The sequence below is a fragment of the Neovison vison genome, chromosome 5 (assembly GCF_020171115.1).
Source record: "Neovison vison isolate M4711 chromosome 5, ASM_NN_V1, whole genome shotgun sequence".
Taxonomy (NCBI): Eukaryota; Metazoa; Chordata; class Mammalia; order Carnivora; family Mustelidae; genus Neogale; species Neogale vison.
In genome coordinates this window covers 104657596-104672829 of record NC_058095.1, presented here as the reverse complement: position 1 = coordinate 104672829, position 15234 = coordinate 104657596, and positions in this window count along the sequence as shown.

Genomic DNA, 15234 nt, shown 5'->3' with positions numbered 1-15234 from the left:
TGATAATGACAATTTCAGTCAATTTCTAAAGGTTCTAAGTACTAGAAAATGAAAATGCTTCTTACCTGATAGGTTTTCTTTGTTGGTAGCAATCGGAAACAGGAAGAGATGGAGGTGGGCGGGGCTGGCCAGTACTTTCCCCTGAGAATTAACAGTGACTTAGAAGTCCATCGGCATGTAAAACAGTGAGAGGGCTGCTGGCATCACATGGGCTTCTGCACCAAGAAGAGGGGTGCTAATAGCTCGTCTTGCTTCCTCCCCTGGAAGCTGACTGATAATAAAGACAACCAGGAAATTAATTGATAATAATTGCCAAATCACATTCTTAACACGTTTTCAAGTTTCACTCCACTTGGTGTATCTCAGTGGTCCTCAACCAGGGGCAGCTTTGCCTCCCAGGGGCAATGTCTGCAGACATTTTTGACTGTCATGGCGAGGGTGGGGGTGGTGGCCAGTGCCTGGTGGACAGAGACCAGGGATGCTCTTAAACACCCTGCAAGGAGCAGGGCAGCCCCCACAATAAAGAATGACCTGGTCCAAATGTCGGTAGGTCTGAGTTTGAGAAACCCTTTTATATCTGTCTAACATCCCTAATAAATACTACTTTATTTTAAACCTCTGATTACTGTTGCAATTCAGCAGTGAACCTATATCTATGGGTGTGTAAGTTCTCTTGACATTTAGCATTGGGTCCGTGTGGAGCATGACTTATCTTCACTCCAAAGCTTCAAGGTGAAGCAAGAGCACATCTTTGACTTGGTGATGTATTTTTAGTGATTTCCTTGGTAAGCAAGATTATTTGTTCCTAAATGAGATGTGATGGGGACCCCAACTCAACGCTTGGTGTTGGAGTAACATTAAGTGTTAAGCATGAACCATCTCCATCCCTGTTCCTCCAAAGGCCGATGCTAACCAGAATCGTTGAATATTTCCAACAAACGTTTCAGGTGCTCCAGACATAAATCTATTATTGTCTGTAGCTCTTTATGTAGTTAGGTTTCCTCTCCTAACTACTCCATCACAGATGAATTCCGTAGAGGTTCCTGCATAGTTTCTGAGTTCCGGAGTGATCCAACCCCCTCCCCATGCACCCTTCGATGTTCGGTTCCTATGAAATGGAAAATGTACTTCCTTTGAACTCTAGGACACTTTTGCAATGACCAAAGTCAAAGCCACCTGCTCAGAGACCTAATAGGCGATCCCCACTGACTGCCCTGTAGTTAGCGAGTTATTTCTAACAGTCCCGCGTAACTTGCTTTCCGCCCTGTAGTTCACTGTTCCTTCCCAGTAATTCTCTCTGCTAGAAAAACCATTTTCCTTAGATTCGTGAAGATTAAGGTTTCCTTTCCCTTCACACAATTAAGAAAAGTACCTCGACAATGCAGTCCTTTCCCTTCCAGGAAGCATAAATCAGCACATTGCCATCTTCTTCGGAATGATTCTGAGAAACCATCTGCTAGGAGCGTTTCTCCAGCGTGAAAGGCTGCACGGGCTGTCCTGACTCACCTTTAGAGCTGACGAAAGAGCCGGAGCCAGAGTCAGAGCCAGAGCCAGAACCCCGGGCAGAACTCAGCCTCGCTAGGGTTCCAGGGGTCCAGGTCTACATCTGTGGACCCCTCCTCATGAGCAGGTCCCGCCCTCTGTAGCCTACTTCTTTCTCTGCTTCTCGTTTTGGATCCCTTGCCTGCTGCATACCAGCAACTCCTGGCTTTAGCCTTGGGGTGTGGGTTATCTCCCTCTCCCTCCCACACGAGGTTGAAGAGCACACCCCACCTCCAGCCTTAACAACCTGAAGTGCTCCCCAGGGCTGGAAAGGGGCAGCAGCCCAACCCCGGGCAGCTCTTGCAAGGCTGGTACCACGCGGAGCTGAGGTTGTAACTCAGTGGCCTTATCAATTGGTGCTGGAAATATTCCATTGCGGTGCCGTAGCTCTCGTCGGGGGTGCAGGCCTGGCTGGAGAGGCTCTTGTCCCTTCTTGCTCTCCCTACAGGCCTGGTGGCATGGAAAGAAGGGTCCCCAGAGCAGGGATGGCTTAGTGAGGGGGTGGAGGTCCCCCGAGAGGAGCCGAGCACGTGAGAGGCAGCCCTCGGTGCGGGAGGACTGCGTGTAGAAAAGAGATGAAATGGTCAGTGTCATTGCAGATCTGAGACAGAGAGTGGAGTCTTGGGGAGGAGGCGGAAGCATGTCCCAGGTCATTAACCTGCGATGCTCTTTGGTCCGCAGCCGGCCGTCCTCCCAAGGCTGTGTTGCCTGTTACCAGCATCTGGCAGCAGAAGTCCTCAACTGCTACTTTGTAAGAAGTGTCCGAGACTCTGAAAAGGCAGAGTCCCGCCCCACTGCCCAGATTCTCAATCTGTAAGTCTGGGCTTCGGCTGAGCAATCTGCATTTTAGATTCCGCCGAGTGTCCGCGGACCATACTCTGAGAAGCAGCAGTCTCCTGTGGCGTTAGGGGAAGTCTCCACACCTGACAGGCTAAGTCTTGCCTTGCTGTTTTCTACAGGGGTGAGGCTAAGGGGGGGGCCGAGGTTTGGGCTGCACAAAAAGGAAGGAGGTGGTCCTTTTTAAGGCTGAGCCTGCACTGGCACAGCCCTGAAAGTGACCGCTCCTCAAGCCTTGGGTCCAGTGTCTTTCAGCCTCCCCCAGTCCTGAGCCGACCTCCTCACTGCACACGGGCACCTGGTGGAGGAACGGGCCGTGTCTGGGTCATTTGAACCTTCTGGACGACACTGGGACACCCCTCCCCTCCCCCACCCCAGCAAGTTGAAGTGCAGCAGTTATGAGCAGGGAGGGCAGAGCCTTCAGACTCCCAGACCCGGCTATCAGAGCCCGGAGCTGGCTGAAGAGGGACAGTAGGGTTTTTTTTGTTGTTGTTGTTGTTTTAAGATTTTATTTATTTATTTGATAGAGATAACAAGTAGGCATAGAGGCGGGGAGCGGGGGGGGAAGCAGGCTTCCTGCTGAGCAGAGAGCCTGATGCAGGACCCTGGGATCATGACCTGAGCTGAAGGCAGAGGCTTAAACCCACTGAGCCACCCAGGCACCCCAAGAGGGACAGTAGGCCTTTTTGAGCATGTTTCTGGCCAGGGTTCAAAACAGACTAAATTTCAGATTATGGGGCAGTCCTCCTGGGGGTCCGCAAGGGAGGAATACCTGGTCTCTCAGCTTTTCCAGGAGCCCCTGAAGGCCCAGCAAATGGTCAGAGAATATTTGCTCCCAAACTAGAGGGTATATGTTTATGTATGGAAATAGAGGGATTTGTTTTGGAAAACGCAGGAGTCTTGGGAAAGTGATGATGAGATTCGAAGTCTAAACAAGAGTAACAATGAGAAAAGGCTTATCACTCGGGGCACCTGGGTGGCTGCCATCAGTTGAGGCCCCGACTCTTGATTCTAGCTCAGGTCATGACCTCGGGGTCGTAGGATCGAGCCGCATGTGAGGCTGCATGCTCATCGGGGGGTCTGCTTGTCCTCCTTCTGCCCCTTGCCCTCATGCTCTATCCCCATCTCTCTCAAATAAATAAATAGATAAATAAATAAAAATAAATGGCTTATCACTTAAAAACAGGGAATTTAAAACGAGGAATTAGTAGGGGCACCTGGGTGGCTCAGTCAGTTAAACTATTGCCTTCGGGTCAGGTCATGGATCTCGGGGTCCTGGATTGAAATCTGCATCAGGCTCCCTGCTCTGTGGGGAGTCTGCTTCTCCCTCTCACTCTGCTCCTACTCCTCATGCTCTCCCTCACAAATAAACAAAATCTTTAAATAAATAAATAACATGGTAAATTAGTTACAAGTATGGAATGGCTGACAGAAAAGGCAAATGGAAGTTTTGGGGTGTAGGGGGGTGGTAGGCAACTCAGAGATTAGCAGCAGACCGTGGCAGCAGCTGTTGGAAATGAGTGCAAAATCACTGTTGGAAATGCTGCCCAAAGCAAGGCAGGAGCTATTAATATCCCCATTTCCCAGATAAGTAGAGTGAGGCATGGGGAGATTAAGTAACTACCCAAGGTCACAGAGCTCCTGAGTGCATAATGAATTTAAACTCAGACAGTGTGATCCAGAGTCCATGCTTTTGCCCGCTACACTTACTGCCATAAGAATAAAGGCCACATGGGGGTGGGGGGGAATGTCAGTAGAGTTGAGTTAAAAATTAAATTCGGAGTGTGAGCTTTATTATGTGTGTTGTCACAACTAAGCATTGAGGTGGTTGGTCTACATAATGGGGCCCTGCTGATAGAAGTGAATTCAGTCATTCATTGAACAAATAGTGCTTACTGCAAGCCAGACACTTTGAGTAAAAGGGTTACTTCATAAAATTCAATGTATCCCATAAGGAATTTTAATTCAAAAGAGTAATGAGTTAATGAGTGTATCGCTGAGTTTAATTACAAAGGAGTCTATGAATTAATGAGGGTATGCCTGATTCTTGACAGAAGCCACAGAAATGAAGGGAGGTATTAAAGTTGGCCAGAGACCAAGTTGTGTACCACATAAGGAGCAATCAGAGAAACAATCAACACTGACTCCCCTATTTGCGAATGATCATCCTCCTCCTCCTCCCCCAAACTGTGCAGAAGGTTGTTTTATTGTGTGTTAGTCTCCAATAAATCAACCCAGTGCAGACCCTCTAGCTCTTCCCATGCTTTCTTTGGAGAGTTTCTATTCTGATGTCACTCTGCTAGTTGAGTCACTTTTTCTGTATTTACCATCTACTAATCCTGGCAGCTTCCTATTTTGGGAGAAAACCCTGAGGATCCCTCATGTCAACTTCCACCTAAATCAGAAAGCATTTTCAATGGATCCTTTTATTCTCTTTTGGACTTTTCTCAGCATTATATCTTGAGGATAATTTAAGAAAAAGAGGAGTGGATCTGAGTCCTAAACTAGTTCATCGTCAGAAGAAAAAAGGAGAAGTCAACCCCTGACCTAGGCTACAACTGTGATGTACCTTGAGGACATTATGTTAAGGGAAATAGGATAATCACTGTAGGATTCCGCTTATGTGAGGTACCTAGATTGGTCAGACTCAGACTCAGAAGGTGGCGGTGGCTGCCAGGTGCTCAGGGGAGAGGGGAACGGAGAGTTATTTTTAACTGGGTACAATTTCACTTTTGCCAGACAGAAAGGTTCTAGGGATGGATGATGCCTACAAAGACCTCAATCATGGACTTGATGTTACCAAACGAGGCACTTAAAATGATTAAAATGGTAAAGTTTATGTTATGTGCATTTTACCACAATTTTATAAATAAATACATGAACAAAAACTCCTCAGTCTAGGAGAAGAAAAAAAAAATGGTAGTCAACCTCGGAGATTCTAAAAGCCCTGTGGAACTGGGCAGTTGTCCAAGGTGTTCCAGGAAAATGTCAGGACATCCATGAGTCCCACTTCCAGGGATGCCAGGGGCTGTAGGGAGGGTGTGAGGACGTGACGTCCCTGGGCATTGATTTCTAGGGACTGATCGAAACCTGGAAGGTTTCCTCAAGGTTCCAACTAGACCTGAGTCAAAGGAATAATTCCTGTCTTCATGGTTGCTTCATCCTGGTCCCAGGACGATCTCAATGTCTCCAGGGGTATGTGTCACAGTTGGGAAAATGCTCAACACCACCTATGAGGGGTTCTCGTCTCTCCACCTCTCCTCCCCCTACCATCCACCAGCTCTTTGTGGGACCCTGGCCTCTCATTAGGAACATCTACCTCTGCCAGGCTCCAGTTCCAGCCCCAACAACCGGTTCTCTCTCCTCACCTGGATTTCTGAAGCCAGAGACACCGGGTCAAGCTCCTCATCATTCCCACATATTTGCTTCTCCTGATTACTTCTTAAATAAGTGATTTAGTTGAGTTCCCCAGGGGAAGACATCCTCTGGCAATTCTGTTCAAGATTGCATTACTTTTTTTTAAAATTAATTTATTTATTTTCAGCGTAACAGTATTCATTATTTTTGCACCACACCCAGTGCTCCATGCAAGCTGTGCCCTCTATAATACCCACCACCTGGTACCCCAACCTCCCACGCCCCCGCCACTTCAAACCCCTCAGATTGTTTTTCAGAGTCCATAGTCTCTCATGGTTCACCTCCCCTTCCAATTTCCCCCAACTCCCTTCTCCTCTCTAACTCCTCATGTCCTCCATGCTATTTGTTATGCTCCACAAATAAGTGAAACCATATGGTAATTGACTCTCTCTGCTTGACTTATTTCACTCAGCATAATCTCTTCCAGTCCCATCCATGTTGCTACAAAAGTTGGGTATTCATCCTTTCTGATGGAGGCATAGTACTCCATAGTGTATATGACCACATTTTCCTTATCCATTCGTCTGTTGAAGGACATCTTGGTTCTTTCCATAGTTTGGCGACCGTGGCCATTGCTGCCATAAACATTGGGGTACAGATGGCCCTTCTTTTCACGACACCTGTATCTTTGGGGTAAGTACCCAAGAGTAAGATTGCTTTACATTTATAAATAAATGTGGAGAGAGCTGGCATTGCGGGCTTATTTTTTCTGATCATGATCAATACTAAAATTGTAAGTTGATTCCTTTTTTTTTCTTTTTTTAGATAAAAAGTCAAATCATCCACCAATAATGATGGCTTTGCCCCTTCCTTTCTGGTATTTATGCCTCTTGCTTTATTTCCTTGTCTAATGTATGGTTGTTGCTCACAAAATGTTGAAACTTACCCACTTTGTCCTGTTCTTGATTTTAATATTGTTTTTAGGGGTGATATTTTCAAAATAGAGTACTTAAAACCTAGACAAGGGCCCTGACCAATCAGAATGGCAACACCAGCCAATCCCAACAGATAGCAGCTGTAAACAGTTGGCACAGCTAGATCACAGGTGACAGGCACCTAGTAAGCCCCGAATGTTTTATCTTCAAGCGTGACGTTGCTCATGGATTTGTAGTAGATTGAAAACAATGTTTTATTTTTATTATTTTTTAATTTTTTTAAAAGATTTTATTTTATTTATTTGAGAGAGAGAGACAGTGAGAGAGAGAATGAACGAGGAGAAGGTCAGAGAGCGAAGCAGACTCCCCATGGAGCTGGGAGCCTGATGTGGGACTCGATCCCGGGACTCCAGGATCACGCCCTGAGCCGAAGGCAGTCGTCCAACCAACTGCGCCACCCAGGCGTCCCTATTTTTTAATTTTAAATCCAATTAGCCAACGTACAGAGCATCATTAGTTTCAGATGTCGAGTTCAATAATTCATCAGTTGCGTATAACACCCAGGGCTCATCACCTTACGTGCCCTCCTTAATGCCCATCACCCAGTTAGATCAACCTGCCACTGCCCTCCCTTCCAGCAACCCTCAGTTTGTTTCCTAGAATTAAGAGTCTCTGATGGTTTGTCTCCCTCTCTGATTTCTTCCTATTCCATTTTCCCCTCCCTTCCCCTGTGATCCTCTGCATTGTTCCTTTTATCCCTCGTGGAAGGGATACCATGTAATACTTGTAAAATAATATTTTGATTCTTGTTTTACCAAAAGCGCTTTCTCAGGATAGTGTCAAGGGTCTCCATAACTTGGCCTCAACTTATTTTTCCAGCCTTCTCATTCTCAGTGTGCCTCAAGGTACCCCTGCCTGATCCCAATCTTCCAACAACTGCGGATCAGTAATGCGGCACAGCCCAGTCAAGCAAAAGAGGGGCTTAGGATCCTAGTGTTTCATTCCCTCCTGTGGGCCACTGCCTGGAGAACTCTTCCGGCTGAGAACATGGAAAACCACTGAGATTTCAGGCCTCCGTCCAGACAGGCTTTCTGAGATCTTCCTCAACTACCTGCTGCTTTCTCGGCCCCTCCCAACGAAGGAGAGTTAGCCCCTTTCTCCTTTTTGCACCCCCAGGGGCTCCTGGACACCCTTCTGTGGGGAGGCCTTCCACACTATGTCTGTATTTGGTTGTTCCCCTTTTGTCTCCATAGAGAGCAGGGAGCTCCTCTACCCTTTACATCGTGAGAGCACAGGGTTTGGGGGCTTAATTAGCACTCAGGACACATCTGCTGCATAAATGAGTGAGCAAATAACTTTCACTCTGAGCATGGAGATTTATCCTGCAAAACTGATATATTTTCGCCTGTTAGACTGATGCATTTTCATTTCCCTTCACTTACGGCATCATGATGAAGACGGCAGACGAGCATCGGTGTTCTGATTAGCTATTGCTGCATAACCACTCCAAGCTAAGTGGTGTAAGACAATGATCATTTATTACTGGATCTCCCAGCTCTGGGAGTTGACTGGGCTCACAGGCAGATGGAGGCTGAGGCTGCAGTTGTGGAAGGCTTTCTCACTCCCATGTGCAGTGTGGATGAGGCTAGCTGGGGCTGTCAGCCAGCAGGCTACATGTGGCCTCTGCATGCGCCCTCGGCTTCCGCACAGCACGCTGGCTTGGATTTAAAAGCACTTGTACTGAGAGATGGAGCACCAAGGGAGGCTGTATCACTTCTTATGATCTATCCTCAGAAATAGTGGTTTGCGGGTAAATGTTTAACAATAGTTGTGTGTGTGTGTGTGTGAGAGAGAGAGAGAGAGAGAGATCCCAGTCCTTGCTGTTTTTGCACTATCAATAATCTTCCTGTGGCTGTTTCCAGGCCACTGGCAGGACTTCCCAGGGCATGGAGCTGGAGGAAGATGTCCACTATCACTAGGGAGCTGGGAGCAGGGCCCCAGCCCACTACTGCTGAGCGGTCACATAGCATCACCTTCTCTGTGCTGTCAGCTGAAGCATTCCAAAGGTCCACCCAGGTTCAAGGGAAGGGGAAAGACTTCCTCTTGTTGGGAGATTGGGGGGGTCACAGGGCAAGAAAAATGTATGGAAGAGATCTTGTTAAGGCCATCCTTGGAAAATCTAGTCTGCCTCAACCCCCAAGAACAAAGAGATCCGAAGGAATGCCCAGAAGAAAATGGGACATTCAGAAAATCTCCAGAGGACAGGCCGGTGAGTAAAAGTCTTTCCTTCACTGGAAGATGAGGATGGAAAGGTAAGGCAAGGGGGTAACAACCTCTTCTGATATTAAAAAAAAAAAAAGAGGAGGAGGAGCCAAAGAATAGAAACCACAGACAGAGGAGAGCTGCAAGTAGAGATCTTTTCTCCTGTTTTTATTTGAAACTCTAGGAGTGGAACATTCATTCATTCACTCACTCATTCATCCTTTTATCCATTCAATAACTATGTTTATGATGTGTCCAACACTGTTCTCAATGCAGGAATGAAGCAGTAAATGAAAAGTCCTCACTGCATTGGTTTGCTAGGGTCTCTGTGAGAGAAGACCACAGACTAAGTGGCTTAAACAACAGAAATTTATTCTCACAATTGTGGGGGCTAGACGTTCAAGATGAAAGTATTGACAGATTTGGTTTCTTCTGAGACCTCTCTCCTTGGCATGTAGATGGCCATCTTCACCTGTGTCTGTGCATGGTCTCTCATCTGTGCATATGTGGGTCCTGTTTTTTCTTCTTACAAGGATGCGGGTCATATTGAATTAAAACCCACCCAGTGACCTCATTCTAAATTCATTACCTCTTTAAGGACTCCATCTCTAAATATGGTCACATTCTGATGTACTGTGGTTAGAACTTCAACATATGACATTCTGGGGAATACAACTCATCCCTGGACATCCACCTTTGTGGAGGATACATTGTAGGACCTCACATGGTGCCCTTTGACCAACATCATGTGGTTTAGCCACTAAGAGCTAAAAGTCAAAGCACCGTGTTCTAAAATTACTTGAAATAAATCCTTCCTCTGTGCAGACCTGGTAATAATGGATGTATGGTTATGCTCATGGGTTTGTTTCCAATTTTAAGAATTATTTTAGACTTTATAGAACATTTACATTATTCAAAGACCAAAGACTTCATGAAAGGTATTCACAGAAGAGTCTTACTTCTATCCCTGTCCCCTCCACTGTTTCCCTCATAAACAACCATTTTTTTTAGCTGGTGTTTTTCTTCTATTATTTCTTTTTATTTTATTTTATTTATTTGAGAGAGAGCAAGAGAGATCACAAAGTGAGAGGAAGAAGGAGAAGCAGGTTCCCCACTAACAAGGCGCCTGATGTCGGACTCAATTCCAGGACACTGAAATCATGACCTGAGTGGATGCTTAACCAACTGAGCCACCCAGGTGCCCCTTTCTACTAATATTTCTTTGTGCAAATATAGGCAAATACAGAGGTATGTATTCTTATTTTCTCCCTTACACAATATATAGCAGTATTCTGCATCTTGTTGATGGTGATTTTCTCATTGTGTATATCCTGGAGACCTCTCCCTATCAACACGTAGAACTTTTGCTGTATTATTTTTATGGCTGCATAGTACTCTGCTGGGTGGACAGGCCATCATCTACTTAAGTTGTCCGTTATTGCTGGAAAATTGGATTACTGCCAATCTTTTGAAGTTACAATACTCCAAGGAATTGTATAACCTTTACAAGTGTCATTTTGTACTTGTGAAGGTGTGCCTGTGAGATACACTTTCAGAAATGGAATTGAGGAGTCAGGAGTAAATGCATCTATAATTTTGTTAGATACTGACCATGCCTCTCTCTAGGGGTTGTAACATTTAACACTCCTAGCAGCACAATATAAGGGGGCCTATTTCCACATAGTTTTGCTAACAGAGTGTATTGTCAAACTTTTGGATTTTTGCCAGTCCAGTAGGTAGAAAATGCAATATTTATTTTTAATTGCTTTTCTCTTTAAGTATGGTTGGGAATTTTTTCCTAGAGTCATTTTTTGTTTGTCAGCAATCTAGTTATTCACAGTCTTTGGTGATTTATCTATCAGGTGGTTTATCTTTTTCTGCTTTATTTCAGAATCCCTTTGTAAAATGGGCACTGTGAGTAGGGCAGGAACAAAAAAAGTCTCTGCCTTCACAAGGCCAACTTCCCATGAACGATCCCTTTCTATGACTGGTGCTGCTAAAATGAATTCTCTTCTTTCAACACAGAGACTGAAGCCATGGGCAGCAATGATTGATTATGTTGCCATTGTCTTCATCTGTGAGCAATTTTCCAGCTTGACCTACTCTTCCAAGAAAATAATCTATATTCTTAACAGAATAAATCAATTTCCAAAAAGAGGGGAATATGCAATCTTGCAGTTATTAAAAATCATGTTCTCAGAAATATTTAAAGAAATGGGGAAGTGCTTGTGATATATTATTACATAAAAAGGCAAGCCACAAAGCTCTATGCACAGCAAAAAAAGTCACATAGACTATATCTAGCCATTAGCATAGGAAAAAGAGTGGAAGACTATACCCTAAATGTTTATAGTGGTTACCTCTGAGTACTGGGATTATGGATGATTTTAATTTTCTTCTTCATCCTTGCTCTATTTCTTAATATTTCTTATAATGAACATGTATTGTTCTGAAAATTGGTAATAATGGCAATATTATTTTTTAAAATAATAATATTGTACAGAATTTAAGCTAAACTTTGTCTTGAGGGAACAGAAGCTGTTGATTTGGAGCAGAGCAGGTGGTGCAAGGGAAAAGCTTATCCTTTCAATCCTGTGAGCTCACTGATGCTCAGATCAAGTTACTTTCAGTATTCCATTCACATTCTGCAATAATAATTTTATTTGCCATTTCCCCAGAGACTGTAAGGTTTGCTTGGAACAGCCAACATTTTGTGAATTGTGAATTACTGAGGATCCCCAGGTTTCCATAACGATAATTCAACTCACCTAAATCAACTCCATCTCAATTTCTAATTTCTAATCAGTGTCTGGTCAATTTCTAGGCATGGAAGCCAGTCCCCTTAGCCTTGCCCGTACTTCCTTCATCTTCATCCCATGCAACTCTTTTGATCACCTAATGAGTCTTTCTTTGAAACATTTCTTGTAGCTATTGATTCCTTTCTGACTCCCCAGCTACAATATTCATCAGGACTACGACTACCTGTTGCCTCCCTTATCACAGCAATCTTCTGTGTCAGAGAGATATGTGTTCTGAAAAAAACTGCCCAGGTTCAAATATGGGCTCTACTCCTGTGTGATTTTAGGTGAGTTTCTTAACTTCTCCATGTATGTCTTTCTTCATCTGTAAAATGGAAGTAGCAATACTATCTAGTTTATTAATTTGTTGTGAGATAATACATGTAAAAGCACACAGAACCGCAACTGGGCACATAGTTAATGATCAATCAATGCTAGCAATATCAATTATATAATAAATTCATTTGCATCTACTTTGGGTCTTTTGGCTAGGTCAAAAGTCTTGAGTAACATCATTTCACTCTTTTGGCTGTAAGCCCCCATATGAGTCTTATACTGGGCAGTGGCTGACTAGGTTGTTTGAGACAACATATCCTGCTAGGAACAAGTAGAAGTACTGGACATCTCAGAAATATCTAGTCAGGGAGAATTTTTTAGACCAAGATCTGAATAAGGAATCAAGTCAGTAGAGGTGAGTGATATTTGAAGCCGATTCCAAAAGTGAAAGCAGTGAATGAAAAGCTGGAAAGTATGAGCAGAGTTTTCATCAATATGAAAATGTTTAGAGGGATAAAATTAGAGTCAAGAACCTATTAGAGGGCAGAGGTACTGGAAAACATCACGGACATATTTTCTGGAGGAAGGGTCAACTGGAGAAGCATATCTCACAGGGTTGATTAAGACCTGGTTTTAGAATCATAGCAACTCCTGACTGGATTCAGTTAATCAGCTTTTAGCCTCTCTGTCTATTAGAAGCAACAAATAAGTACCTCTGGAAATAGATAACATTAATAAAAGTAACAAATCACAGAAGAAAACCAGTTTTGACAGACAACCAAGAGGGAAAACAGACAATGCAAAGAAATCCAGAGAAGACCCAGGTTTTTATAATAATTATATATATATATATATATATATATATATTGAACTGTTATTAATACGTTCATGGAATTAAAAATCTAGATGAATAAACTTGGCACAGAAAACTATGTGAAATAATCACATGGATATTCCAGACCTGAAAAATATCCAATAAATAAAAGTAGAGTGTGAATGGATAAGTTTAACAGCAGATTAAACACAGCTGAAGACACAATAATGGTCTGGAATATAGGGCAGTAGAAAATGCACAGATTAAATAAAAAAGACCAAAAAAATGGAGAATATAGAAAAGAGCATAAGAAATATAAGGAACCCAGTGAAAATATTTAACATATATGTATTAGAAATGGAAAAGAGAAGAAATTGAGAAGATATATTTGAAGAAATTTGGCCAAGAATGTCCCCAAAATTATAAAAACCATTAAGCCATGAATATGCTTTAAATTCCAAGCATGACAAATACAAAATAAAGTATATTTAATCACACAAAATAAAACTGTTGAGGATAAAAGGCAAAGTCTTAATAGCAGCTAAAAACAACAAAAAAAAATACTACTTTTCTAAAAAAGCAATAATTAAATGGATGCTTACTTCTCAACAGAACAGTGAAGGCCAGAATAACAACTAACCTGGAATTCTCTAGTTAGTGGAAATATGCTTTGAAGATGAAGACAGATGGTATCATAAAGGATTGCATTTCTGAAAAAAACCCAAAGTTACTGATTTTAGAATTTCAATGTTGGGTAGCCCCAAAGTACATTTTCTTTCTTTCTATTAAAAACTTAGAACCAATGTCATGATAATACAAATTCATCAGAGACAAATGCTGATTTTGTCACCAGTGTGTTTACAGAAATTAAAAACTCATTTCTTACACTGTTTTGAAATCTTATTACCATGAAATACTCAATATGCGAAGACCAAAAAAATGGAAGAACATTTGTTTACATCGTAATAGAAACATGTTAAGTGAACTAGCTTATGAATAAAGTCTATTGGATGGTATAAAAAATGAAGGCACAATAAAAGTATTTGCAACAAATAAGCACTGAGAGAAGACACCACACGACCCATAATAAAGGAAACTTAAAGGGTATGATTTTGGGGGGCAAAAGAAAATGATCTCAAAGAGAGGCACAGAGATGCAGCAAAAAGTGAAGAGCACCAGAAAGGATAAAAATATGTGTAATTATAAATAAACATTGACTTTACAAAACAGTAATAGTAAAGGCTTCTGGAGTCTTAAATATATGTAGAATCAAAATTCATGACAACAGGTGTGCCTATTAGCTCAGTGGGTTAAAACCTCCGCCTTAGGCTCAGGTCATGATCCCAGGGTCCTGCGATCCAGCCCCAAAGCGGGCTCTCTGCTTAGCAGGAAGCCTACTTCCTCCTCTCTTTCTCTCTGACTGCCTCTCTGCCTACTTGTGATCTCTGTCTGTCAAATAAATAGATAAAAATCGTTAAAAAAAAATTCATGACAACAAAATGTAGAAGATGAGAGGGAGGGATGTGAATGGGGATAAAATCTTCTAAGATTCGGGCGCCTGGGTGGCTCAGTGGGTTAAAGCCTCTGCCTTCGGCTCAGGTCATGATCCCAGGGTCATGGGATCGAACCCCACATCAGGCTCTCTGCTCAGCAGGGAGCCTGCTTCCTCCTCTCTCTCTCTCTCTGCCTGCGCCTCAGCCTACTTGTGATCTCTGCCTGTCAAATAAATAAATAAAATCTTTAAAAAAAATCTTCTAAGATTCTAGCATTATCAATAATGTGATAAAGGTGAAAATGTATATTATACTTTAGTTGTTCAAGGATGCCTATTTTCATCTCTAGGATCATTACTAAAAGAATATATGACTACTGAAATAATAAAGGGAAATGGAATAATAAATTAATCAGAAAGAAAAAAACGTTGAATAAGTGAGTCCGGAAAAGGTGCTAAGATGACAGAGCTGAATCAAAATATACATCAATAATTATACTAAATGTGAATATAAAATAATATCCCAATGAGATGACAAATTGTTTCAGAGTGGAAAACACAAAACTAAATTATATGCTAGTCACAAGAACTACACTTTAAATACAAGGTCACAGAAAAGTTGAAATGGAAAGATAGAAAAGATACACCATGCCAACATGAAAGAAAGGTGATATATCTATACTAATATCAAAGTAGAACTTAAGGAAAGAAGCATTACCAAATATAAAGAGGGATATTTCATAAAGATAAAAGTTAGTATGTTAAGAAAATATAATAGTTGTAAATATGGGTATACCCAATAACCTAACCTCAAAGTATATAAAGCAAAAACTGACAGAACTAGGAGAGAGAAATAGATTTGGAGAAATAGATCTGTAAGTATATCCTTTCAGTAACTGACAGAACAGTCATAGAAATCAA